This window comes from Callorhinus ursinus, unplaced genomic scaffold (genome assembly GCF_003265705.2).
Source record: "Callorhinus ursinus isolate GAN/ISIS: 27379988/994484 unplaced genomic scaffold, GSC_fseal_2.0 scaffold8, whole genome shotgun sequence".
In the NCBI taxonomy this organism is placed as follows: domain Eukaryota; kingdom Metazoa; phylum Chordata; class Mammalia; order Carnivora; family Otariidae; genus Callorhinus; species Callorhinus ursinus.
In genome coordinates this window covers 49582569-49608112 of record NW_027397070.1, presented here as the reverse complement: position 1 = coordinate 49608112, position 25544 = coordinate 49582569, and the positions used below count along the sequence as shown (strand labels likewise).

Sequence of the window (25544 nt, the reverse complement as noted above, 5' to 3'; positions counted from 1 at the left end):
TAAGCAAACTCTCACCCTGCAGCTTCCGGTGGGCAGGCAGAAAGGTCTCCTAAGGAGATCGCACAGAGTGGTGCCAAAACGTGTGTCTGCCTGACACACTGCTTCCATTGCCCATGACACAGCTTCCAGCCTGGAATCTCAGCTACCCCTTCCCTTGGCAGATTCCTTCGAGACCAGGGGACTGTCACCACCTACAGGAAGCCTGATCTACACTCCCAAGTTGGGCTAGGTGACCTCCTTAGTGCTCTTCTGATAACCTAAGCCTGCCTCCACTGGAGCCTTCCAACCCATGCATGAGTTCAAAGCATTTCTGCCATAAGGAAGCCTTCTCTAACACGCTCGACCAAGAGGAGCCCCCCCATTATTTTGGACAGATCCCTACACCCCTCCTTCATAGCTTTATCCCAGTTTGTACTCAGATTTTTCAATACTTCTATGCTCACTTTCCTTCCTCCACCCCCTAAACGCAAGCTCCATTCAAGAAGGGACCTTGTTGGCCCTTTTCACCACTGCACCCCCTGCACCTACTACAGTACCTGGCCTGCACAGAAACACAATGGATAATGACTTAATAAATAAGTCCTCCTACAACACATTATGGTCATATTTATTGCTCTTCCTTCTCAACCAGACTGTGAGATCCTTTAGGGCAAGAACGTGTCTAATTCGTCTTTTCTCCCCAGCACAATGGGAAGGGGGATGGGGTCAAGCATTTCTGGCACCTTTGGGTGATTATTTCCCATAACAGAGATGAACCAAATATCTCCCTTCATTTTGTTCTTTCACAGGGCTTCACAAAATTCCTAACTCCTAACAGGAGTTCAGTGTCTATTTCAGATGATTCACCTTTCAAGGAGCCCATACCTAAGACTGGCAATGTGTCCTCTATGTCAACCAGTGGCAATCAGCCCCTCATGGCCATCAGACATGGATAAAAGCAGGATTTAGAGCTGGAGGAGACCAGCAGGCCTAAGTGTGGGTCCTTACCCTATCCTTCCTGGCTTGGCAACACGCAAAAGGCACCAAACTCCCTGGTGTGTTGTTTCATCTCTAGAAATGGAGGACATTTCCCTCATCCCACAGGCATCAACTCTACTACCCCATGTTGTGGTGACAAAATACTGCAGTCAGTCCTTTGGACCCAAGTTTGAATCCTACCTCCGGTTTTTAGCTTCATGACCCTGTATGAGTTACTGAACTGACCTGAGTCTCAGTTTCCCCATCTGTCAAGTAGGACTAACGGTAGTTTACAAGGATGGAATAAGATGATGCATGAAAAGGACTTGTTACAAATGAGCACAGTAGCAGTTTATTGATGACAGCTGGTTATAGTGGAAAGACCTTGGATTTGGACTGAAAAGATCTACTCCAGGAAGCTGGGTGATAATGGCCAAGCTGGGTTCTGAGGTTCAGTTTCCTCATCTGGAAAACAGAGGAAGTGAAACTGTCTCTCTTCATTCTGGCCAAGTTCACTCCCACCCAGGATGCCTGCACTTGCTGTTTCCTATAGGGCAGCCCCTACTCAGCTCTGCCATGGTTCATCAGGTCTTAGGTCAGATGTTGTCTCCCCAGATGGCTTTCCCTGCACCTCTCCAAAGTCACTCACCTGCCCTTTGCTTTATTTTATATCCTTCCTGGAAGTCACTTCTGTCTGAAATTGTCTAATTTTTATGTGTTTATTGTCTGCCATACTTCTCACTAGATTCTCAGCTCTATGAGAGCAGAAACCTGGTCTGTCCTGGACTCCAATGTACCACCAGAGTTTAGAATGCTACCCTGCACATGCTAGGTGCTCAACAAACACCGAATGAATGAATGAATGAATGAACACCCTCTACAATCACTGTGAGGAAACAAATAAATAACACAATGAAAATGCCTAGCAGAGTCCTGGTTCACAATAGTCTCTTTGTGTTGATTTTCCTTGCTTTCCCTAGGAACTAATTTTTCAAGAACTACAGTCATTAACCGTTATCTCAGCTTGAGATTTAAAACTTACTTAAATTGAGCTAAGGTTACCAGATCGGGGAAAAAAGAGAGAGAGAGAGAGAGAGAGAGAGAGAGAGAGAGAGAGAGAGGTAGGGGGACAGTCATAATTAACTTCCCCATGCAGATCTCCACCAAGCGCTTCTTTAACACCTCTGCATGTCTAGGCAACCGAGCCTCCCAGGAATGTCTAAGTGCTCCGGAAGACAGGTCATCAATTGAGCCACTTCTGCATCTGCACACATTGCAGATCAGACACAAAGACAAATGGCACTCAAATCAGTGCCAAGGGGTCAGCTCCAGCCAGGGCATAGATTCAGGCTGGGCCCCTGAGAGAACTCAAGACTGAAATACAGGCCCAGTCAGGCACTGACCAGGATGGGAACTGAGCAACTCAGGATGCTGGAGCATCCAGGAGACTGTTGCCCCCTCTACTTAGTCTTCCATCTCTAGAGTCCCTCTGCTCATGCTGATATGTGCCTCCTTTTAACCCACCCAGCTTGGGTGGCTCTCCTACTCTGCCAGAGGTTCCCCCATCAACATGGTAAATGAGTCTAACCTCCCATCTCCTGCCAGATGCAGATAGACTATCCCAAGTTAGGCCCTGACCAACAAGGGGCAATGGTGGCAATGATCTCACCTTGTCCACACACTCTAGGCATTCTAGGCATCCCCATTCTGAGCCACTGAGCCACAGCTGCCCTGGAGCTCAGAGAAGCAGCACATCAGAGGTCAAGAGCCTCACCCAGGTGGCTGTCAAGGCTCCATCTCCCCAGTGGGCTCTTGCCCAACGGGCTGAACCGAAACTCTAGATACCAACCAGAATTCACAGCCCTGATATGAACTTTCATCTTAAATGTCAAAGAAAAACTCTGAAGTTCTCTACACTCAAACACCACACTTCCTATCAAAATGCCAGAGTAAGACCACAATGGGATTTATCTGTGGTTTTCAACCACTGCACTCAGCCCATTGCACCCAGAAAACCCTTACCATGTGGAGGGAGTGGATTGATGTGGATCTCACATCATGCTCCTGCCCCAAACCCGGTTGGCATTATCTCCCACGCTCTAGTCCATGTGGGTCAAAGTCCAGAGTCAGAGAGGGAGAATTAGCCCAACAGCCAGCCACAGAAAATAGGCACTATGATACCAACTCTAGCAGAATAGGTTGGGTGAGGCAGGAAAAGACACAAAGAAGGTGGCCCTCAAGCCATGGCAGAATAACGGCTCCAGTGCCTAGAGAGAGGACTTTCCAAGGAAGGTTCACAGATAACCAGAAGAACTCTGTCTTCTAGCCAGTTCAGCTGTAATCTTGACCCCTTCAGTCCCGCTTTCTCTTGATACCCAAGCTTCTTGGTGAGAGAGCCAGTTCTGTTTACAGACAGGGGCATTATCCTCCACTCCAGCAGACTCCTGGGCTAGCCTACCTTTCCTAAATGGCACTGCCTTGACTCTCAGGGATCCCTTTCTCTGGTGCTTTTCCAGCCTCCTCTCCCTAACTTTACAGTTACTTAAGCAATATTATGTCCCCATGTTCAGCCATAGCAACCTGCTCTGTGACTTTATGCAAGCCTTAACCTCTTTGAGCCTCAGTTTATATATCCCTAGAATAGGGGATGGGGGTTAAATTAGACCAGCTCCAAAGTTTCATTTTAGCACTAATATTCCATAATTCCATAATTGTTTGAAAGAAGATTTTCAGCTGGAGTCATCTGTGACAATGATATCGACTTTATCAGAATCAGACCTGGACTGTTAGGTCTTGCTGGGTCCCAAGCTGAACAGGCTTTCTGAAGTTTCTCTTAGCTTGGTAAATGTTCTGTAAGTCAATTTCCCCTCCCCATGTTCTTATTCCATATAGAGGTAGGGGCTCAGGAAGGTAGGAGGCACTGGGAAGATTGGGAAGAAATCAGGAAGTACTGGTAAGTGGCAATTTCTTGTAAGGGAGAGAAAAAAAGCACATGTTCAGACTCACTGGCTGACACCTCTCAGGGCCCCTTGTACCCCTCCCCTGTCTGAAATATGTGAAATCTGGCCCCAGCAATCTGGAAACATGCCACCCTCCCTGGAAGAGGAGTTCTTGTGCCAAGCTTCTGATGGCTACTCACATCAGCACCCTGGGAGTCATTCTCCACACTCCTCTCTCCCTTACCCCATATCCAAGTCATCATCAACTCCAGTCAAGGGGACCACCAGAATATGCCTCAACTCTGCCAGCGGTCACCCACACCCCTGCCCCTACTCCATCTCCAGCATCTCACACAGTGTCTGGACCCAGCAGGTGCTCAATAAAGATCTGTTCAATGACTGGAATCCAAGAGGACTTCCTTTTCCCTGAGAAACAGAACTAAGAGACAAGCTATTTTTGCAGGGCAATGGTGAGTTCAGTACTTCCCACCCAGCTAAAGCATACACAAGCACCCCACCTGAAACCCCATACCACCATCAGAGTTCAGAATGCCTCTTGCCCTCCTTCCCACTCAGGTCTCAAGACTCAGGAATGACAATGAAACCACGGGCATCTCCTCACTCTGTGGATAAGACATAAGTGTAAGTATCAGTTTAACATCTGAGCAACATTAATTCCCAGAAGCCATCTCCTACCCTCAGACAGGATAACAATTTCCAAACAACACATACCCTGCACTCCTGCACACACATACCCATACATACCCCTTGCTCAGGCAGCAGAAGGGAGCAGGGCTAGAACTCAGACCCCTCTGCTGGGGCCACATGGCACCACCCCCATAAGAATAGAGGAATATAAGTCTGCTCCTCAGTCCACTGGCCCAGCTGGCATGGTTTTCATGAACACAAAAGACAATCCTCTCTGCCACCCCACCCTCCCATCCTATCCCCATCACCAGGGTCAGATACTCAGAGCTTGCACACAGCTCAAAGAGGAGAAGGAATGGTTTAATACCCGTGCTCACCCCAATTTCTGGAACTCCACATCCATCTGCAGGGAGTCACTTACAACAAAAGTCCTAAACTGGGAAGAGTGATGTGAGTGGGTGGCTGTCTGGTTTCCCGACCATGCCTATTTCCAGATTTTCCTCATTATTTCACCCTGGTGGCACCATCTCCAAACTTCCAACAGTACCTGGACATGTCTGGGAGTTGACCTCCCAGGCAAAGACACAGAACCAGGCTCTCACAGCCCATCTGGCCATGTGATAGACCAAATCTGGGGCGTGGGGAGTCCCCACGAGGGGTCCTCCCATGGAAAGTCCCAGCCTCTCCCTCAGCTTCGTTGAAGGTACTTCCACATTGGCCCACCTGCCCCTCCAGTCTGACTGCTCTGGAAGTATGTCTCATGGAGTTTATGAACATAGCCTCTGGAGTCAGGCACCCTGGGTTCAAATCATACAGCACTCCCAAGGGTGTACCCCTTGACCTCTGTACCCTCTGCTTTCTGTAAAATACAGCTCACAATGCCTACCACACAAGACTGCCATGAGAATTAAACACATTAACTGTTACATGTTTTTTTAATAAAGATTTTATTTATTTATTTGAGAGAGAGAGAGAGAGAGAGCATGAGCAGGGGGAGGGGCAGAGCAGAGGGAGAAGCAGACTCCTTACTGAGCAGGGAGCCTGATGAGGGACTAGATGCCAGGACCCTGGGATCATGACCTGAGCTGAAGGCAGACCCTTAACTGACTGAGCCATCCAGGCGTCCTTAACTATTGTATGTTAAACTCCCAGCACAGGCTAAGGAATTCTTCCACTGCAGTCAGTTCCCAGCCTCCCAACTCAGCCCCACACACCACACTAGTTACGAGTTTGCTTGCACTGAAACAAAGCTCCCACAGCCTTCAAGAATGCTCCATCCAAGTAGAAGCTTTGAAAAATAAGCAAAACAAAGGGAACATGAATTTCCCTTGTACCTTTCCTGAGGCATCTCCATCTTCCCTGTATGCGACCCTTATCTGTTAGAAACAAACCCACTTAATATAGAAAAGAGAGTCACTATGGAAGCCAAATTTCTTCCAATTCCTAGTCACACCCTTTCCACGGTTTTCACTGCCATTTTGCCACCAGCTCTCTTAATAATACCCTTCATTTGTAGAATGCCCCTCCCAATTCATCCCTCTCCCCAAGAAAGAAAAGCTGTGACTTAGGGGAAAGCCAGAGGGGTGGGCATCACGACAGTAATAGTGGTTCCTTCTGGGAGGTGGGACTGCAGGTGATCCTCATGTTCTTCTTTCTGTATTTATTTTACTGAATTTGGGGTTTCTCTCTCTTTTCTTTTTTCCCCCATGTACACGGCACATGTATTCCTTTTTTAAAATGAGAAAAAATGTAAAGCTATTTCAAAAAGTCCCCTTGTCTCTAGAAGGTAGTTCATGAAGGAGAATGAAGGAAGATGATACATTCTCATTCTGTCCTCAAGGACGAGGCAGAAACGACCCAATGTAACAAGGCACCTGAATTATGGAAGCTGGGACAGGGGCATTCATCCATCCAGCAGACGTTCACGGAGTGCTCACCCCATGTGAGGTGTCATGTGTGAACAAAACAGAGTCCCAGTCAGCCCTCGGGGTGATGAGGTCCTATTCAGGCAGACAGACAATATGCAAAATGAACACGCATGTAATACGTCAGATGATGTAAGGTGCTAGGAAAATTAAGTCGGGGGATCGAGGGCTCAGAAGGATGTGCTATTCTGGAAGGGTAGTTGGGAGGGCTTACTCAAAGAGGGTCATTCGTGCAGAGACCTGGGGAATGGAAACGGCTGGGGAATGGAAACGGCTGAGGAAGCGGCCAGGACAAAGACGTGGATGTTGGACTGGGCTTAGCAAGTTCAAAAGGCAGCATGAGCAAAGAGAATGAAAGGAGGAAAGGGTGGACAGGCGCTGGGACCAGATCTGGTGGGGCTTTGCAGTCATCCTTGGGACTCTCCACTTCGGCGTACTCTGAGTGGCATGGGAAGTCACTGGAGAGTTTTGAACAGAGGGACATAATTTGACTTTCATTTTAGAGGATCGTTCCAGCCTGCTGTGTGGAGGGAAAAAAAACGCACGGAGTCCCGAGTGAAGAAGTAAAGACAGGAGGACACCGTAATAACCCAGGCAAGAGTCTGTGGCAGCAGTTTTACATGTGTAAGAAATATGGTCCTTTTCTAGGTCCATTTTTAAGGGAGAGCCTACAGGCTTTACTGATAGCTTGGACCTGAGACATGAGAGCAAGAAAGGAGTCAACAACAATCCAAAGTGTGTTGGGTGTGAGCACTGGGAGGAGGGAGTTGCCTACTTCTCAAACAGGAAGACTGGGTGGGGCAGAAGATAAAACTGAAGGATATTAAAGCACAGGAAGTTTGAGTTGAATTAGTATTTGACAGCAGGCAGAGATGATGGCCAAGCAGGGGGAAATTCAAATGTGAGTTGAAGGGAGAGGGTCAGGCCAGACCTAGAATTCCGAGAGCACTCAACTAGGTAGTGTACCTACAACTCTTCGTTTAATATTCCAAACCCATCTATGGGGTGGGTCTGACTTTATCCTGTTTTGTAAAGGGCAAATCTGAGACTCTGAGAGGGGGTAGTCACTTGCCCAAAGTTTATACACACAGAACAGATTCACCTGCACTCAAACCGGGGTCAGTCTGACGCCAGAGCCCAGGATTCAGACCTAAGAAATCCAGATCACAATCACCAGGGGGCCAATTCAATGAACATGGCAGCCCATACCTGCCCCATTCAGTAAGCTGAGCCCCACCTCCTTACGAGATCTGTAATTGTTCTCCTTGCCTAAGCATCCATGGCATCCAGGCCCCAACGTGACGTCTAGCTCTTGCACATGGGCTTCAGCCTTTATCTCTTGACCTGCCCCCAAGTCTCCAAGGACCTGAAATCAAGCTCTAAACACGAGCCTTCAGCACTGTAGTCTCACTGCCCCATCAGTTTCTGCCAGGCCCCTCCCTGGGCAGGACTGCAGCTGTCTGCTCCACATGTGGGAGGTAAAGGTGAGGCCTGGAAAGCCTGTGACCTTAACTGCAGGTGGCTCCTCCCTCTGGGGGAGCCTGGTCAAATCGTTTGACTGTTAAGCCTCCATTTCCTCAACTAACAGAAGGTGGGAGTTAGACAAGAATCTTTTAAGAGTCTGTGAAATACACAGAAAGGCAAATTTTTCTTAAGCACTGATACCCTGCAGTGGAAAAAGCCTCGGATCCAGCAGTCCCTTTTTGAATCCTGTTCTGCTACTTATGGTCTTAGGAAGCCATCAGCAATTTGATCCTTCCATCTTGTCCCTCCATCTCCAATATGAGGGTAACAATACCAACCTTCCAGAGGTGTGAGCAGGACAGTCACATGGCACATGGTTACTCCCTATGTGCTCATTTAGAAAACTCCTAAGAGCACACAGTGAACCCAAGGTCCCCACTCCACTTGGGGACTCCCCTTCCTCCATAGGACACGTAAAATACTCTGTCATGTTCCACTCAGCCATCTGATGACTTCTCTCACCTCCTGCCTCAACCTACCCCATCCCCAAAACCCTGAGATCCTAACAGCTCACCTTTCCACTTAGCCCTGATCTCATTTCTTCAACTCCTGCTCCTAAGAAAACTCAGATCAAGGTATTAGGAGGGAGGAAAACAGAAAGAAAATCTCCTTGCCAGTCCCATCCGTCACCAGATGGAGAAGCTTGCTATTAGCAGAATCTGACCAACGCAAAATAAAAATTACCACCATCATTAGTATCATGGCTTTGGCTGCTGGAGACCAGGCAGAACCAAAGTGGTATAGAAAGGGGAACAGAGCATGGATGAATCAACATAGATGTGGCATCAGACCACTTGGGTTTTAATCCTTAATACCAACTACAAGATGACCTCGGACAAGTCACTCGATTCTGAGCCATCCCCCAACAACAAAGATTATGTCATTACCTCTAATAAGATAAGGTCACTTGGGCTCAGGTGGGTGAGGGATCCACTTGACTAGTAAATAAGCAGCAGGGAGCTACCCCAAGTCTGCATGTGTGATCCCAAAACTCAAGCTTTTCCTCCACATCTTGATAACCAGAGCATTGCAGGCTTTCAAGTCAAACTACTGACCTCTCTGAGCTTTTATCTTTCTCATCTATAAAGTGAAGACACTGCTACCTGCCTTGTAGGCCATATCAGGAGGATCTGAATAGTACAGGAGTAGCTCAGGCACACTGCATGCATGAAGCAGCCCCCCAGTGACTTAGAGGTCTATTCTCACTGCCATGAGGAAGCCTGGAACATGGTAGGTCCTCCATAGCTGTTCTCTGAAACTTAAAAGCCAAGTTTAAGCCAATGCCACATGGCTATGAACGACAAAGCTAATATTCAAACACGGCTCTTTTGCCCCAAGTCTACAGTTCACCCAAAAATCAGCTCAGAGTTGTTGAACAATCCTGAGACCTGAGAGCACCACATCCCAGGCCCCTCCCCTCTATCCCTGCCCCACTGCTCTAGCTCAATTTCCAGCTACCCAAACAGATTCACACACAGGAGGAAAAATCACAAAGGCAGAAGAGCCCCCTTTTTGCCAGCTCAGGCGGGATCCCCTAATAAAACTTCTGCCTTCATTTCAGGGAACAGAAACAAAAAGCATCCTATTGACTTTGAGGCATAAAGCAAATTAATTCTCCAAACACAGTCCAGAGCATGTAATGGCCCAGCAAGGGCCAGCTAAGTATGATCAGAAACCAGCAAAGCAATTCTGAAGCTATCAGATCCCTGAGGAAATGATGATGTTGCCAAGGCACCTATCAATCAAAGCTGACCCTGGAGGAGCTGCGCACGTACACACTGCAAAAGGAATAAAAATCTCAAATCCAAAAAGCATGAACTTGGGTTCCTGCACCTCAGGCTCTGCCTGGGAAACCACAAGACCCTTCAGAAGTATTTTGCAAGAAGCACCAACCCTCAGGCTTCCCTAAAATACTCTTAGCCTCTTTTCTTTGAAGAATGACAAAAACCGCAGGAGAACAATGTTGACAGCTGAAGATTGGCTTGGCCCTTTGTAGTTACCCCCTTGCCCTGCCTTTCCTCCTCCCTGCCCGTGTGCCAGGATGAGTCACAGACACCCACATGGACCAAATTCTGGACTGGGCTCAATGATCCAGCTTGGTAGCTTCTGCTGAGACAGTAGAGCCATGTCAGCCAGGCAGTGTCCTCCTTGCTCCTAATTCCGCCAAATCCAGTGACTTCTCCATCCCACCTCTAGAGTTCTGCTCCTACTACAAAAGTCAACAAGCCACTCTTCTGCTCTAATATGTCCCATGCTCCCCTGGACACACACACTAAAGTCCTAATGACTTTGTCTACTATCCCGCAGCTACCAGCATCCACTCCAGCCCCCACTCATGGTGAAGCAGCCACATAGTTTGGGGTGGGCCACCTCTACCTGGTTTTAAGGCCATCCTGTTACAACTGGTTCAGAGAGGAGCATGTGCCCTAAGTTGGTCCAACCAAAAGGAAGCCCAAGACTTTTGTTCAATGGCTAGGGGAAGAGAGGTTCTTTCTAGCTTTCAAGGGTGAGGTGTGCCCACATGAGCTTTAGAGCCACAGAGCTGTTTTACTGCCATGGGCAGAGTCAGCCTGAGGCCCCAGCAAAATTGGGCACCCCTAGAGTGCACCACAGCTGAGGTCCATTCTCTAAACCTTGAGTTGCATAAACTCCATCCCCCAGAGTTCCCTCCATATTAAGCCAAATTGAGTTGGGATTCCCAATCAATTGTTAAGAGACTGCCCTAACTGAAATACTTACTATTCCAGGTTCTTCAAAAATGAGCCAGAACATACCTCTCCAGCCCCATCTCTCACTTAGCCCTCTACCTATCTGCTATAAAAGATCCATCTCCTGTCTACTGAGGATGAATTCATTTTCTTTCCTTTCCTTTCCTTACATGGTTTCCTTGGCCTGTCATCCTCAGTCCTTCCTCTCCATCTACTTTAAATTCCACCTTGTCGGTGAAACCTTCCTCACACTCCCTTCCCTGGCAGGGAGTAATCCTCTCCTCCATGAAAACCCACATGGTTCCTTCTAGTCCAGATCTAGGCCTTGTGCTGTGATTACATACATTCATATTGTCCTTCACCAGAAAATGTCAACCATTACCCTCTTCTGTGTCCCTAGCACCAGACATGATAACCCACCCCCTCCCCAGGCAAAGGAAGTACCCAGCAGACATTTGCAAAATTGAGCTTGTGGAAGCCTGCACCCCCCAGCTTGGTCTGTGAGTAATGCTGGCCTTCCAGACAGCATTCCTCTCTCACTCCCTACCTCCCAAGCCTCCACAGAACCTCAGATATGCATATGAGAGAGGAGAACACGGGGTACACTGTGGACAGGAATGGGGTAGGAGATCAGTAAAGGATCATCAAATCAGACCTGTATTGCAAACCTCCTTTATACACAGTATCCAAACTCAAGCAAGTTCATTGGAGTCTCTCTATCCAGCCCGCATGGGCTCCCTCTGTACCAGTCCTATCAAATCCGCCCTCAACCACTGTCATGCAACTCTCCCTAGCTTAGCTCCCCAAGGTCCAGCCTCAGCTCTATCATTAACCACCTCTGTGTCCTTGGGCAAGTCACTTCACTGCTCCTGGCCCCCCTCTCTACAATGAAGAAGGTGAACCAGCCATGTGCTAAGGTTCCACCCACTCTCTGGGCTGCTAGGGTTCTGTTTAGGAGAATGGAATATCTCCTTTCCAAACCCCCCATTGGGAGAAATCCCAGACTAAATAAGGGCTAGGGTTTTTGCCACCCTTCAAATCTTCTTCTGTCCCTTCCTTATTTCCTGGGTGAAGGGACACATTTTCTCCCAAGGGGTCTAACATGGTGCCTGCCTTAGGTACCAAAGAGAGAGAGGCTTAACAATTCTTCCTTAAGACATAAGAACTAAGATGCCAAAATTTGCCAACTGCCTCATTACACCCAAAATCTAAATCTGGAAGCTCAACGGCATGAGAGGCTGCTGTGAAAAGTGCTCATGCTACATCTTTAAGTGAAAAATCAAAGCTAGTGTGAGAGCTTCCAAAATGTGATGTTGATGCCTAGCACAGAGTGGGCACTCAATTAGTGCTTATTAAATGAGCGACTGAACTTTAGAAACAAAATAGCACACCCTGGATTGTAGATGCTTAGAAATTAGGCCAGAAAGACAGATATCAAAATTTTCCCACTAATTATTTCTGGAGGGGGTACTTACAGGTGATTTTTTTTATTTTTGTTTTTGTTATTTTCTAAATGTTCTATAACAAACATACGTCATTCTGTAATAAGAAAATAATTAAGTCACTTTTATAAGGAGTTGAATGTAAAACACACACACACACACACATGAAAAAAGAGAGTGTGACTGTCATCCAAACTCCACAACCCACTAGCCAACCTTCTTACCTCCCACACAACCCACCCCTTCTCTGAGAAAGTTTCCCTGCCTTCTCGTTTCTGTCTCAATTCCAGGAATCTGGGGAGGGGCTTCAAGTGTTAGCCTCATCAGAGTCAGAGCCCAGGACTAAGGCAGCCCCCACCACTCCAAGACCCAGAGAAAAGCAGATGAGAAGCTAGACTGCCCACTTCTGACGTTCCCCCCATGCCAGAACCACCCTGTCAACCCCAGAAGAGACACAGAGCAGGGCACAGAGAGGCCTCTGTCTCATGGGGCACTCGTCTGCATGTACAGATTCGCTCACCTGTTGGTCAGGTCAGAAAGGAGGTTGAAGAAATGAATTCCCATGTCCTGGCAAACTTTAGAGGAATTTAATATTTTACCAGTGCCTTAGGAATGCATCTCTTTTCTCTTCGCACATCTTCCTGCCTCTCCCTCGTGACTCTAGACCAAGTCCGTGACCTGAGTCCCTATACTTCTTCCTGCCTCTACTCACATCTGCTCAGTGCAGATCAGCTGAGGGTGGGCCAGAGGACCCCACAAGGCAAGGGCAGAGGAGACCTCAGATGAACACGTGGTGGGTGCTCAAAGAGGCACCGGACAGAGGAGGACAGGGGAAATGCAGGTGACCAGCATCTCACTAATTAGCAACAGGTGGGGCTGAAAGGTGGGGGAGACGGAGTCAGAAGGTAAGCATTCCCTACGGGCTTGTGGGCCAACAGACCTAGAAGGCCGGCCTGGTGGCTCTTGCCAGAGGGAAGAAAAGACTGCTCATGACACAGAGGGGCAGCCATGCCCCAGAGAGGTCCTTTGCTCACCCAGGTTCTCCCTGACCCAGAGCAAGCAGGCCTGGGGGCTCTGGGGGAATCGCTCCTGTCAGCCGCTCTTTGTGATTAGCACCGCCCAACAGGTGAGATCCAAGCAGCCCAGACAGGGCCGACTGCAGAGGGTGCACCTTCTGTAAACTTAACCTCTCAAAGCTTTGGTGTCTTCACCTGCAGAAAGGGGATAAGAATTCCTACTTGTCTTTGTTGTGGGTATTCAGTGACATAACATTGGTCAAGCATTTTGCACGAAGCTTGGCATCTAGAGCTCCATACATGGCCAGAATTATCAGCATTTTCTTAACTTTTCTGGTTTTTCCTTACCCCCACCTCATCCTTCAGCTCTCAGAACAAGTACCAGTTCTTCTCACTCTGAGGGGGGATGTTCGGCGATGGGGGGGGGGGGGCAGCAGGCAGACCTCAGTTGTCTTTCCAGCCTGGGCACTTCTCTGTGCCTCAGTTTCTTCATCTGCAACAAGACAACGATAATAACAGTATCCCTCTTCCAAGACTAAGTGTAAAGATTAAGTGAGGGGATACAAGTGATGTGCTTACAATAGGGTCTATCTATAGTGAGCACTCAATGTTAGCTCTCATTTCCTCCATGCCATCATTCTACTTAAGGCTCCATAATTCTCAGAGCCCCCCCTACTTTTCCTTCAGAGCGCTCATCATAATTAATAATTATATATTTCTTGCTGTTGTTTAATACTTGCCCCTCCACCCAAGTGTAAGCCCCATCAGGGATCAGCCAAGTGTCTCTCTTGATTGTGGCTGTATTCCCAGCACCTGGTACAGTGCCTGGATACAGTAGGTGTTTAATAAATATCTGTTGGATGAATAAATGCTTGAATAGATGAATAGAATATTAGTGTTGGCATGGATGAACACCAAGGTCCCTTCCAGCTTTAAGAGTCTCTGACTATTCTCTATTTTTTGACAGCTTTGGAAGAAAAGTTTAAAATGAGCCCCAGAGAAGCTGTTTCACCAATCCCCGGAGAAGGCTCAGGATGGTTGCTGCTGACAGACTTCCAAACACTCAAGTTGTGCAGAGATTTACTCTGATTTTTTTAAAACCTGAGGAGGGAGCCTGCTGAATTTCCAGGTTGAGATCATCCTCTCCTCCCTCGGGGCCGCTGCACCCAGGGCACTAAACACAGCTCTGCACTGGGTAGCGGGGATCCCAGCGAGGTGACAAGCCTTCCCATGTGAGTAGTGGACAGCCAGTCGTGAGCAACAAAGGCCAAGTCTCACCGAGCAACAGGCAACCGCAGCAGACCCTGTGCTCACCTATTTGCCCTCCAAAGAGAGAGGGCTTCACAAGCACTGGCATGGAACACAGGGGGCTCTGAGGCTGGCCCTGTATGTCACGCCTTCACCCGGCCACAGAAAGTACTTGCTTTTAATGCAGATTCCTGGGCCCCCCAGACCTAACTCCGATGTGCAGTGGGCCTGAGAATATGCATTTTGTAAGAGCTCCCCAGACGTTTTGACACACACCAAAGTCTGAAAGATGCTATTCTAAATGAGAAGGAAACCGATCACAGTCAGCCCTGCCCCCACCGGGTCCTGGGTGTGTATAATCGATTACTTCCGCAGTTGCAACATAACTCTGGAAACACCTGCCAACACCCGCTTTGTAGCAGAGACCGTTCTGAACCACTGATTTGCAAGCCTGATGGAATCACCCAGGCAGCTTTAAAATATACTGATGCCAGGGTCTTACCCCTAACTATTCTGATTTAATTCGTATGAGGCGCAACATAGGTTTGGGATTTAATATGGTGATTCCAATATGCAGCAAAGTTTGAGAACCACTGCTCTAACTTAACCCTCACCACCCAGCTCACCGTGCAGGTTCCAAGCACCACCAGCACCCCGGAACAGCTTCCACCCCACCAGACGCTCGGCCTGAGCTGCCACTGGCTGAGAAAGGAAGGGATGGTGGGGGTCCCATGGCAAGACCCTGGATATTTCTGGGGCTCATGATCTGGTCAGAGCATCCATCCTAAAGGCCCCACCTGTTTATATCCCAGAAGTTACAGGTGATTTGCTGAGCAGGTACTGTGTCCTTGGTGTGTACAAGGCAACGGAGCACAGCTGCAAAGGTTCCCAGAGTCCTCTTTACTAAAGTGGGACCTCAGCTTTTAACTCAGCACCATTCACCAATCTGCAACTGCACACAAGTTCATCTCGCCAAGCCTCACTTTCTTCGTCCATAAAATGGGAATAACATTCCCTGACACTTCGTCATCGCTGCCTCACAACCTATGTGCAAGGCACTTGATGCGGCTGCTGGCACATGATGATGGCTCGATCCGTCTGAGCCAATGATAAAGTATCAAATGGTCCTGTTTGTTGCCTATCAGATATTTCACTCTTTTCTCCTTTTTTCCTTTACGGGAGCTTGGACCCTTGGCAGCTGTTCTGCCAACCTCAGATATTTTCTTCTCCTCTGGGGCCCCCTTCCTTGCCATGCTTTGCCAGTTCTTTGCTCTTGAATTTGCCACTTAACTTGCCTGAGACTCAGTTTCCTCATCTCCAAAGTGGGGGCATAAAAGCACTAACCCCATGTTTATTGAAAGAACTGGTGAGCTGCGCTATGCAGAGTGCCAACACGAGGCCGGGCACAGGGCAACTCAACAAAGCGAAGAGGCCGGGGAAGGTGAAGAATCATCCGTTTTCCTCCTTGAACTGAAGTTCGGCAAAGAGTACTCTCTATCTGCTCTGGCGGCCCGTGGATAGAAAAGATGCCTCCTGAAGGCTCATGGGGAGATGGGAATTCCAAATCTGGAGCCAGGGGAAGAGGCAGCCCCAGCTCCCCTCCACCCCACTGGGGCAATGCTGCAGAATGCTGACTCCAGCCTGGGGCCCCTCTTACCACCTCCCCATCCTCCTCACTCCATTTAGCTCTAGCAATCCAATTCCCTTTCCTCCACCCGGAAATCGATGTTTAATTAACACATTATTGGAAAAATAAACACAGTCTTCAATGGGACTGCAATGAAGCTAATGCAGCTCAGCTTGGGGGACTCAGACCATCCCCTCAGTCAGAAAAGAGCTCTTCTCTTCCCTCCCTCTGAACCAAGAAAAAGTTCTTCCTTTCTCCATGGAGTCCTCCAGCCTACAGAATCCATATTCTTCGCTCTGTGTCACGCCTTCATTCCCCTCCCTGGCTCTAGGCAGTGAGACCACTCATCCCTACTTATCCTTGACCTGATGACATGGACACAGAGGGGAGAGGTGGGATTTGGTGTCAGTACACATATCACTATTCCACGTGGGAAAGAGGCACCTTCTTCTGGATGCCCCCAGCCTCTACCTATGAAGTTGTGGACAAGCCACCTCCCCCCTGCTCTCCTGACCAGATCCAGCACTCATCCAACTGCAGGGTCAGCAGCTGTCTTGCCCTGACTGACTAGGATGATGAGCCCTGGATGCCCCATCCAGCCCTCGGCCTCAAGAGCTGATCTGAAGACCTCCCCTCCTCTAGTCCCCATTTTAGATGTTCTAACTGCTGCCCCCTCTCCTCCAGGGTTCAGGGTGGGAAGCAGTGTAGGTTCTCAGAAACAGTATGAATCCTAGAGTCAGACGCAAGGTCTGTTCGTTCTCACTGTCCGATCTTAGACAAGCTATTTAACCCCATTAGTTTCCTTGTCAGACAAATGAGAATACCACCTATCTAAAGGAAATATGGCAGAACACCATGCTTTGCTAACAGCAGGTGCTAGATGACAGTCCATTCGCCAGACTTTCCCATGGAGGTCCATGAGGGGTGTGGGCTCATCAAGGTTCAGGGCCATGGAATAAAGCAGAGGTAAATACATTGCAGGTTCTCTGCCTTCTGCCAACTCACTACCATCCCAAACAACCTAAACTCCTTTATATGACAAGGTGCCTGAAACAAGGAAGAAGGTAACAAACACCACGGGGAATAGAGTTTCCAAGTGCCATCAAAAAGACCATGGTTGCAAGGCCAGCAGTGTCCTCTCCCCAAGCCTAAAGTGCCTCAGACTGGCAGCAACATCTTCAGCATGTCCCAGAGTTGTGGGTCAGACTGCCCGGCAAGTGGGTCAGCTCTCAGAATCATGTTCCCAGGGGCGCCTGGGTGGCTCAGTTGGTTAAGCGACTGCCTTCGGCTCGGGTCATGATCCTGGAGTCCCGGGATTGAGTCCCACATCGGGCTCCCTGCTCAGCAGGGAGTCTGCTTCTCCCTCTGACCCTCTTCCCTCGCGTGCTCTCTATCTCTCATTCTCTCTCTCAAATAAATAAATAAAATCTTAAAAAAAAAAATCATGTTCCCAGGCTTGGGGAACTGAAGGACAGACCCACAGAGGTGGTGTGACACAGTAGTTAAGACCAGAGGCTTCAGAGCCAGCCCCATTGAGTCTGAATCATGACCATTGCTGTTCCTACCTGCAGGACCTTGGACACATTATTTAACCTCTATAGGCCAGGGCTGGCAGAGGGGGGGTGGTGTTATAATACGGAAATGATAATATCACCTACCTCATAAGGTAGATCACGCATGTCAGGGGCTTAGCACAGTATCTGGTGCATGGTTAGACTCAAATGTTGGCTAGTGGTAGTGTAGTAAGACTAGTGAGGTTAGTAGTAATGGTGATGTTGACAGTAAAACTAGTCAAAAGATTCAGGTCTTCATCCTTGAAAAATGGGGAAAAGTGGAAGTATCTCTGGGGAAAGGCTCTAACTCCCAGTCACCTTCCTCCCTAGAACTGGATTTCCCCCTCTTGCATTCTCCTTTCCTCCCTGTACCCATGAACAGAAAGTGGGTGATGCCATTTCAAAGAAAGATGACTCTATATTTTATCATCCAAACCAGGCCACTTTTGAGAGTTAATAGGTACACTATGACAAAGGCCTAGATGGGAACTGTCTCTGCAAACCGGGGCATCTGGTCACCCCATCTCAAGGTCGTACGGAAAGAGCTTCATGCCCTGTCCCAGGTCCTGGCACAAGGTAAGTCTTCCCTGGCTCTCAGAATCTACTTTATTCTGGCCTCTGTTCCCCCACTGCCCTGATCCCCTCAACACACACACACACACACACACACACACACACACACACACAATTGTCTAGGATGTCTAACCCCTCCCCAATTCAAGGTCAAGGCCAATCCTAGGGGAGAGCAGAGGGACTTGGCAGGGGCCCTTCACCCACAATTCATGACCTCATGCTCCCCAGCCAGCCTCTGGACACAGAAATGAAACACACTGAGGCTAAGGTCTGAGCCCATGCCTCCCTTTCTTAAGAAACAATGGCTAAGCCAGTCTAGGAGAAGCACACAAGCTCTCAAGGCTATCAGGACCCAGAGACCAGCTGCTTGGACTTCTGAATGGAACGCTTGCTACATCTAAGAGTAATCTTAATGGGCAGGGCTACATGGGATTGAAAACCCAGAGCATGCCCCTGTGGTCTCTTCCTCCAGCACATTCAGGGGATGACCCTGACCAGCACTCAGGGACTCCAATGACCTTGGAGTATAGGCCACCAGTCTTCCTCCAGTCTCCCTCTACTCTGCCAGAGTCAAGTCTGCCCTCTGTAAAGGCACACCTACCCCACCCACGTCACCAAGACCCACTCCTCTGACGGAGGAAGGAGGAGAACTGCGAGGGGCCCTCAGGCAGCCACCGGCACAATACCCTTTGAGAAAGGACACACATCCCACAAGGCAGCATGATGCTGTGGAAAGAGCACTACCTGGGCAGCCCGGAAACCTGGATTCTGGCTTTGTCTCTGGGCCAGATTTGCCATATGACTTTGGACAAGCCACTTAATCTCGCTACACCTCAGTTTTCTCATCTGTATTTGAGGGCACTGAATGAAATGATGGCTCATCTCCCTTTTACCTCTAACAGTATAACACAAGGGTCATGAACTTGGGCTCTGGAAAAAGACAGATCTGAGTTCAAATCCTTGATCTGCCACTTTATTAGTTTACTTTGTGTAAGTCTAAGCCTCAATCTCCTCCTCTGTTCAAGGCAGATAATAAGAATATACTGCATTGCGCTGTTTGGAGAATTAAATGAGAAAATGAATGTTTACCAAAAAAAACCCATCTTCGTGCAGAAGTTGAAATATATTAAGATCCTCCAAAATGGCAGCTATATCACTACTATTACCAGTACCACTATGATGGTAATGACTAACATTACAGGGATCGTGAAGGAGGCAGAGTGCCTCTGAGACAGGCGTGGAGACCTTTCTCAATCAGAAAGTTTCACACTTTCCAATCCCTCCAGCAGATCTGGGACTTACAGGGAGGGATAAGACAGCCAGAGACAAAGTTCAACTTTCCCAGAAGACAGGTCTCAGAGGCTAGAGAAGAAAAGAGAACCCCAACACCAAACCCCTATGGTTCTTTCCTCCAATCAACAAATATTTGTTGAGCACCTACTATGTGGCTGGAAGCGTCCTAGGCACTGGGAACGCTGTAATGAACAAAAACAAAGTCCCTGAGCTCCTGGAGCTTGCAATATAGAGGAGACAAGATCACCTTAACCCTTCAATACATAACATAGTTTTAAGTAGTGATTAGCTGGTTGGAATTAAAGGCAGGATAACAGGCTGGAAAGTGGCCAGTGGTGGGGTCAGAGGGCTATTTTAGAAAGCCAGTCAGGATAGTCATCTCTGAGCAGCTATCATTTGCACAGGGGCCTGCAGGAAGAGGCTGGGAGCAGCCCCACGCAGAGTCCCTGCTGGAGCCCAGGCCTGCCACCTGTGGCTGGCCCAGCTGCAGGGCCTCACTTAGCCAACTGCAGAGCAACCGGGGCTGGACCTCAAGGATCAGAGCTGCCGCTCAGCCATCTACCCCTGCAGGTGCATGCCTGGGGGAGACCAGACCTGATTCACAGCGGGCGGACTAACGTACCAAGCAGGTGTATTTCTAAGAGGCAAGCTTTGGAAGGGACACTTCGACTTCTGCAAGTCCCCCACCCACACATAAGGGTCTTGTAAGGAGAAGGGGGGGGAATCCCAAGAATATTCTCTTCCCCCGTGTTTGGCACAAAAACTTGCCCCTGAGGCATCCTCCTCCCTACTTCTCCCCTTTCTCTGGCAATGACGTAACCCTTCGTCCCTAACTCATCAAGGTCAGCCCCGGGAAGGGAGAGGGACGTCAGAAACAGAGGACAATCAGCATTTTGCTCTGGGGATTTTTTTTTCTTTCAGGCAAAATGTTTGCCAATTTCCTTTATAATTGCCTAAAGAGGGACACACCTTTAGCCAAAGGAGACGGAAAATGGCGTCTGGTAGTGAAGGCAGCTGAGCCCTGAGCACTGGAGCACTAGCGCTCGGCTGCTTTCCCAGCCCTGGGCGATCTCAGCTCCTCGGGGGCTGTAGCCTCCACCAAGGCCCAGCTGCCCAAGGGTGGCCAGTGCTGGGAGGGCAGGGCCATCCTGCCAGCTCTGCCTGGGGCTCGGGAGGTGGCAGGGGAAACCCTCAATTTCGCCCACCTCTCCCCCTTCAGTCTGCACCCGCCCACCAGTCATCCACGAGCACCCCCGCCCACAGGCTGGGCTGGGGACGCGGGGACCTCATGCGACGCTTCCGCCGGAGACCCGAGCGGTTTCTCCCCCTCCACCCCCTTCTCAGCTACCCTGAACACTCCAATGCCCTCTGTCTGAACACCCCCGCTTTTTGCCCTCCCCTCCCCAAGGGGAAGTCAGCTTCCCTTCCCTGGCACCCCCGCACCTCTCCAGAGCCCCACGCACGACCACAGCCAACAATCGCACTCCCGCGGCACAAACAGGCAGGCAGCCTCCTGCGTGACCCGCACACATGGTATTTACCCTCCCATGTGGTCCAACTGGAGGCACACCGGTGTTTGACAGAACACAAACACCCCTCCAGCCCCCTCCCAAAAGGCAACACAAAGACCACCAAGACCAGACAACATCGGACATCAGAGCGAGAGCGGGGTAGGACAAAGACATCATTCCATCCTCGCAAGGAACGACGACAACTCGGGGACATTCTGCAGTGCCCTCTGGCTTGACACAGCCCACTGAGCAGAGCTGTGTGTGGTGGCGTGTGTGAGAGAGCATGCATATGTGTGGGTGTGGGGGTAGTGTCTGTCTCTACTGTCCAGGCAGCAAATCTCCCCAGAGGTAACCCAGTCCAGGCTCCGCTTTCCCTGTAACCTTCCTCCCATGTGCCGCAAACGCATATTACACGGATGGTTAAATTGGATCATTATCACTGGGTGCTTATTTGGCAAAAAAAAAAACACCATTAATGTCATCTACCCCCACTCCAATCCCCTTCTCAAGAAGTCCCCTCCCCCAAAGACTCTCCAACATGCTAATCCCATGAACTGCGACACACCACAGCTTTCGAGAGAGAATAATGGCGAGGAGAAAGAAGAGAGCGGTGTGGGGAGAAGACGTGGATAGCGTTACTGCATTGCCCGTATGAAGATGGGTGGAAAGGAGCCATGGTGGAGGTAGGGGCGGGGAGAGCTACGGAGGGGAATGAAACCAAAGGAAATCAAGTCCTTGGTCGCCTGTGTCCATGCGAGAGTGTGTGTGTGCAAGAGCTTGTGCAAGTGCGTGTGTAGATGTGCCGACTTAGCCCTCCTATCAGAAGGCTGCATCCGTGTGGCATGTAGGAAAGGCCATCGCACCACTGTTGTGTTGCAAAAAAAAAAAAAAAAAAAAAAAAAAAGGAAGAAAGAAAGAAAAGAAAAGAAAAAAGAGCCGCAGAGCCATCAGAATCAGAATTTTCTCATGGAGATGGAAAGGGCTAGAGGAAAGGGGGAGGGGGCTATGGGGTAGGGGAGAGCGGTGCGTGGCAATGGAAGGCAAGAGCATGGTAGAATTGGGGGAGGATGGGGGGAAATTGGTGGTGGGGTGGAAGACACTGCACGAGCACCTGAGACACAAACGCACACAATACCCAAACGCCAAGCCCACTGCTTCACTGTTCATCTAAGACTGACAACCTGTCCCCCATCTCCCGCTGCCTCTCTGTGCCCCCAAAGCTGGTGCGGGTGGATTTCTCTATCTCAGTTTTGCAGCAGTGAGGGCTAATTACAACCAAGCCCCCTTACCGAATTAACCCCTCCCCTCCCTCTCTTTTTCTCTCTAAAAGGCCAATTGAAGAATAATGTGTTTTTAGAGATAATGGATTTTTTTTTCCCAAGGAGCGAGAGAAAGGGGGATGCAGGACAGAAATTCTGCAAACCGTTGACTTCCGACCTCACCTCCGTCTCCCCTCATGTCCCCATTCGCTATAGCATCTCATCTACCATTTCCCAACCGTCCCCTTGTCTCCCACCACCCAAAAGAAAAGACCTTCCTACCATGCACATCGACAAACACATCAACCGCCACCCAATCTCAGTAGCCGATCTCAAAACCCCAAGCATCAATCCACCTCAATACATTCTTTCCCTTATATAAGCAGCAAATCATCAACATATTCAGTAGAAATGCAGCATTAAAAAGAAATTAACCAAAAAAAGAGGCCAGACCCCCGTCAAACCCCCAATATATATTAGCAGGGAGCTACCAGAGAAGCAAAGAGGTAGTTGTCTCTCAAAATCTAGAATCCCTTTGATTTCTGGCCCCGTCGTCTTAAGAAGCAAATTTTTTAAATCATTATTTCACTAGAAAGGTCCGGAAAGCTCCAGAAAAGGGCATTCGCACAGTCCGGTTGTTTTAAAAAAATATATATATTAACCCAGCCCTGTTGCTCACTTTAATAGCGAACTTCCAGCGTCCAGCCTTTTCCCCCTCTTCCAGAAGGAAGACTGGTTCGCAGGATGAACCCCAGGCTGCAGAAAATGGGCCAAGAGCCCTTGCTCTCCACTCCCCAACCAAAAAAAAAAAAAAAAAAAAAAAAAAAAAAAATCAAACAATAGGAATATCTCTGCACAACCAGCACCCGTCTGAAATATCATTTGCCCCAATATCACACAGGCAGATTAAGCTAGAAGATTAAAAAAAAAATACCAGCTTTGTTATGTCTCTCTCCCCTCCATCCCTCCGCCACGTACCCAGTAGCCCTTAGGTAAACTTGCCCATCATAACCAGCGGGACCATTTTAACTCGAAAGGCGATGCAGAAGCCCTTGAATGATGAAGGAGGCTCTACTCCACAACAGCAAATTCATAAAGGGCTAGTTCTTCAGGTTCGCCAGACCTAACCTCCAGGTGCCCCCAGATAGACTATCCCAGGCACAGAGTCACCCAGTGCGCTGGGAGTTCAAATTTCCATTGGAACCTTCATCACAAAGGCAAACGGTCATCTGACCCCTGAAACTACACTGTCCTCCAGGTGTGACAAGGAGTGCCCCTCTTGCTCCCAGGGCCAACCACAGGACCCAGGGCAGAGAAAGAATTAAGAATGTTGAGGTGGATCGGTCTGGTAAAAGGAAACTCTCTCCCCAAGCGGGAGTGACCGGAGGAAGCAGGGAGAGGTCAGCTCCTACTCTCCCACTTCTCCTAGGTGGTGTGACTGTGTCTCGCTCCATCCTAGCCTAGCTCTCAATGATCTCTGACCTTTGCATTTAAAAAAAAAAATTAAAAATAATGATCAGGGGGAAAGAATCCTACCTTACCTAAAGCCCAATAAGAGTTAGCAAAAATATAATTTTCTCACTACATGATGCTATTTCTACATCTAGATCAAAAGAGAAGGCATTTAATGGAGGTGGAAGAAATTTATTTTTTTTAACAAGTAATCACAGGGGAAGTCACCTGCAAAGCAGCCAAGCCCATAGGTTGGTATTACATCACTGGCCTAGGAAGGGATGGGGGTGGGGGGAAGATAGATTATTTTTTCCCTTGTCATCAGGATGATGTTTCTAAAGCAGTTAAGTTTCATGGTTAAAAAAGAGAGAGGGAAAGAGCCAAAACTCTGGGTACAACACAATGCCTCGAAAAAAAAAATACATCGAACCAGCCTTTAAGGTCACTGAGAGCTTGCAAAACCCACAGTGCTTACACAGAGTGGAAGTTTTCAGGCAAGCCTGCTACTAAATCATTAATACAAACAAATGGAAGGCAGAGGAGGAAGATTCCCTTGTAACAGATCCAAACAGGAGCGCACACACGCGCACGCACACACGCGCGCACACACACACTCCCTTTTCACCTTCTCTGATTATGCCCACCTTCACAAGAAGATAGCAGGAGTCCAAACTGAATCTTCAGACTCGAGAACCACCGCTTCACACCCCTTCCTAAAAAAAAAAAAAATCTTACTTACACACACACATACACACACACACACACACACCTCAATTCCTCAACAGCTAGGGAAATCCCTGTCTCAATTCAATTTTGTCTTATGATCCTCAGAGTGTCTCTTCTCTTTCTCATTTGAACCAGTCCTTTCCCCCAGAAAAAAAAGATAATTAGAGGGAAAGTAGCTACAAAATGCCAAAAAACTATCTGCCCAAAATGAAGTGATGGGCATACATCCTTTCAGACTAATAATCCAAGCTAATAGGAGAAAGACTTAAAAAAAAAAAAAAAAGATTAAAAAACCTAAAACATTCTCTGACTTTTCCAACATCTGGAGCGAGAGGACTCAACTTCCAGGAGCAACTGAAGGAAAAGAAAGGCAGTTGAAAAGCCATTCCCATGGTCAGCCGAGGCTCTCGGATCCAGCATCCAAAAAAAAAATCTAGGTTGGTCGCTCCCAACTGAAAACTTCTACCCTCTCAGGAGCAACCTCTTCCCAGAACGAACAAGAACCTTGAGTTGTTTCACACCCTGCCTGCCTTCCTTTCCCCCCAAACCTTACCTTTCCAGTTGAACAGAAGATTTGGGATCTGTTTGTTTGTTTGATGCTTAATCAACTGACTTTGCTGGGTATGTTTCCTCTTTGGGAAGGTTCAAATTCCAGAATCTTTCTCTCTCTTCCTTTTCTCTCTGTCTCTCTGGGAGGGAGTGGCGGGGAAGAAGGGAGGGGGGTGGCGGAGGTGTGAAAAGCAGGTCCGCGGTGGCTCGAGAAGCTGGCAGCTGCGAGAGAGGGGAGGACACGCTCGCCTCTCCCTCTCAAGGAGTTGCATGGAAGAGGAGATGTGTAGGGCTGAGCTCGGAGCCTGAGACTGCCGGGGAGCCCAGGAATTTCACGCACTCCAGAGCCGGCCCCTCCCTCTCCCACACAGACCCCGGCATTTAAAGAGACAGCCAGGCTGCCTGGCTCAGGGCTTCACCTCTTCCCTGACTGTTTTGCAAACAGCTGAGAAGATATCGTCAGGGAGGGGCACTGTGCAGCCCCCTATGACTAAGAGGCAGGGTCAGGAGCTCAGTTCTCCCCCGACCCCAGCCTGAGGAAGGTTCTTTACCAGAACCGGGGCGGGCATTGAAATAAAGACAAAATCCTCATTT

The 25544-nt window shown here is 48.8% G+C and overlaps 1 protein-coding gene across 11 annotated transcripts in view; it reads right to left on the bottom strand.

Moving 5' to 3' along the window:
* Positions 1-25241, bottom strand: part of NRXN3 (neurexin 3) — a 1564009-nt gene extending 1538768 nt beyond the window's left edge. For all 11 annotated transcript variants that reach the window (XR_012379101.1, XM_073895668.1, XM_073895661.1 and 8 more), the window contains exon 1: positions 24955-25241. The gene's annotated coding sequence lies outside the window, so the exon portion shown is untranslated. The remainder of the gene's footprint in view (positions 1-24954) is intronic.
* Between the last annotated feature and the right edge of the window lie 303 nt (positions 25242-25544).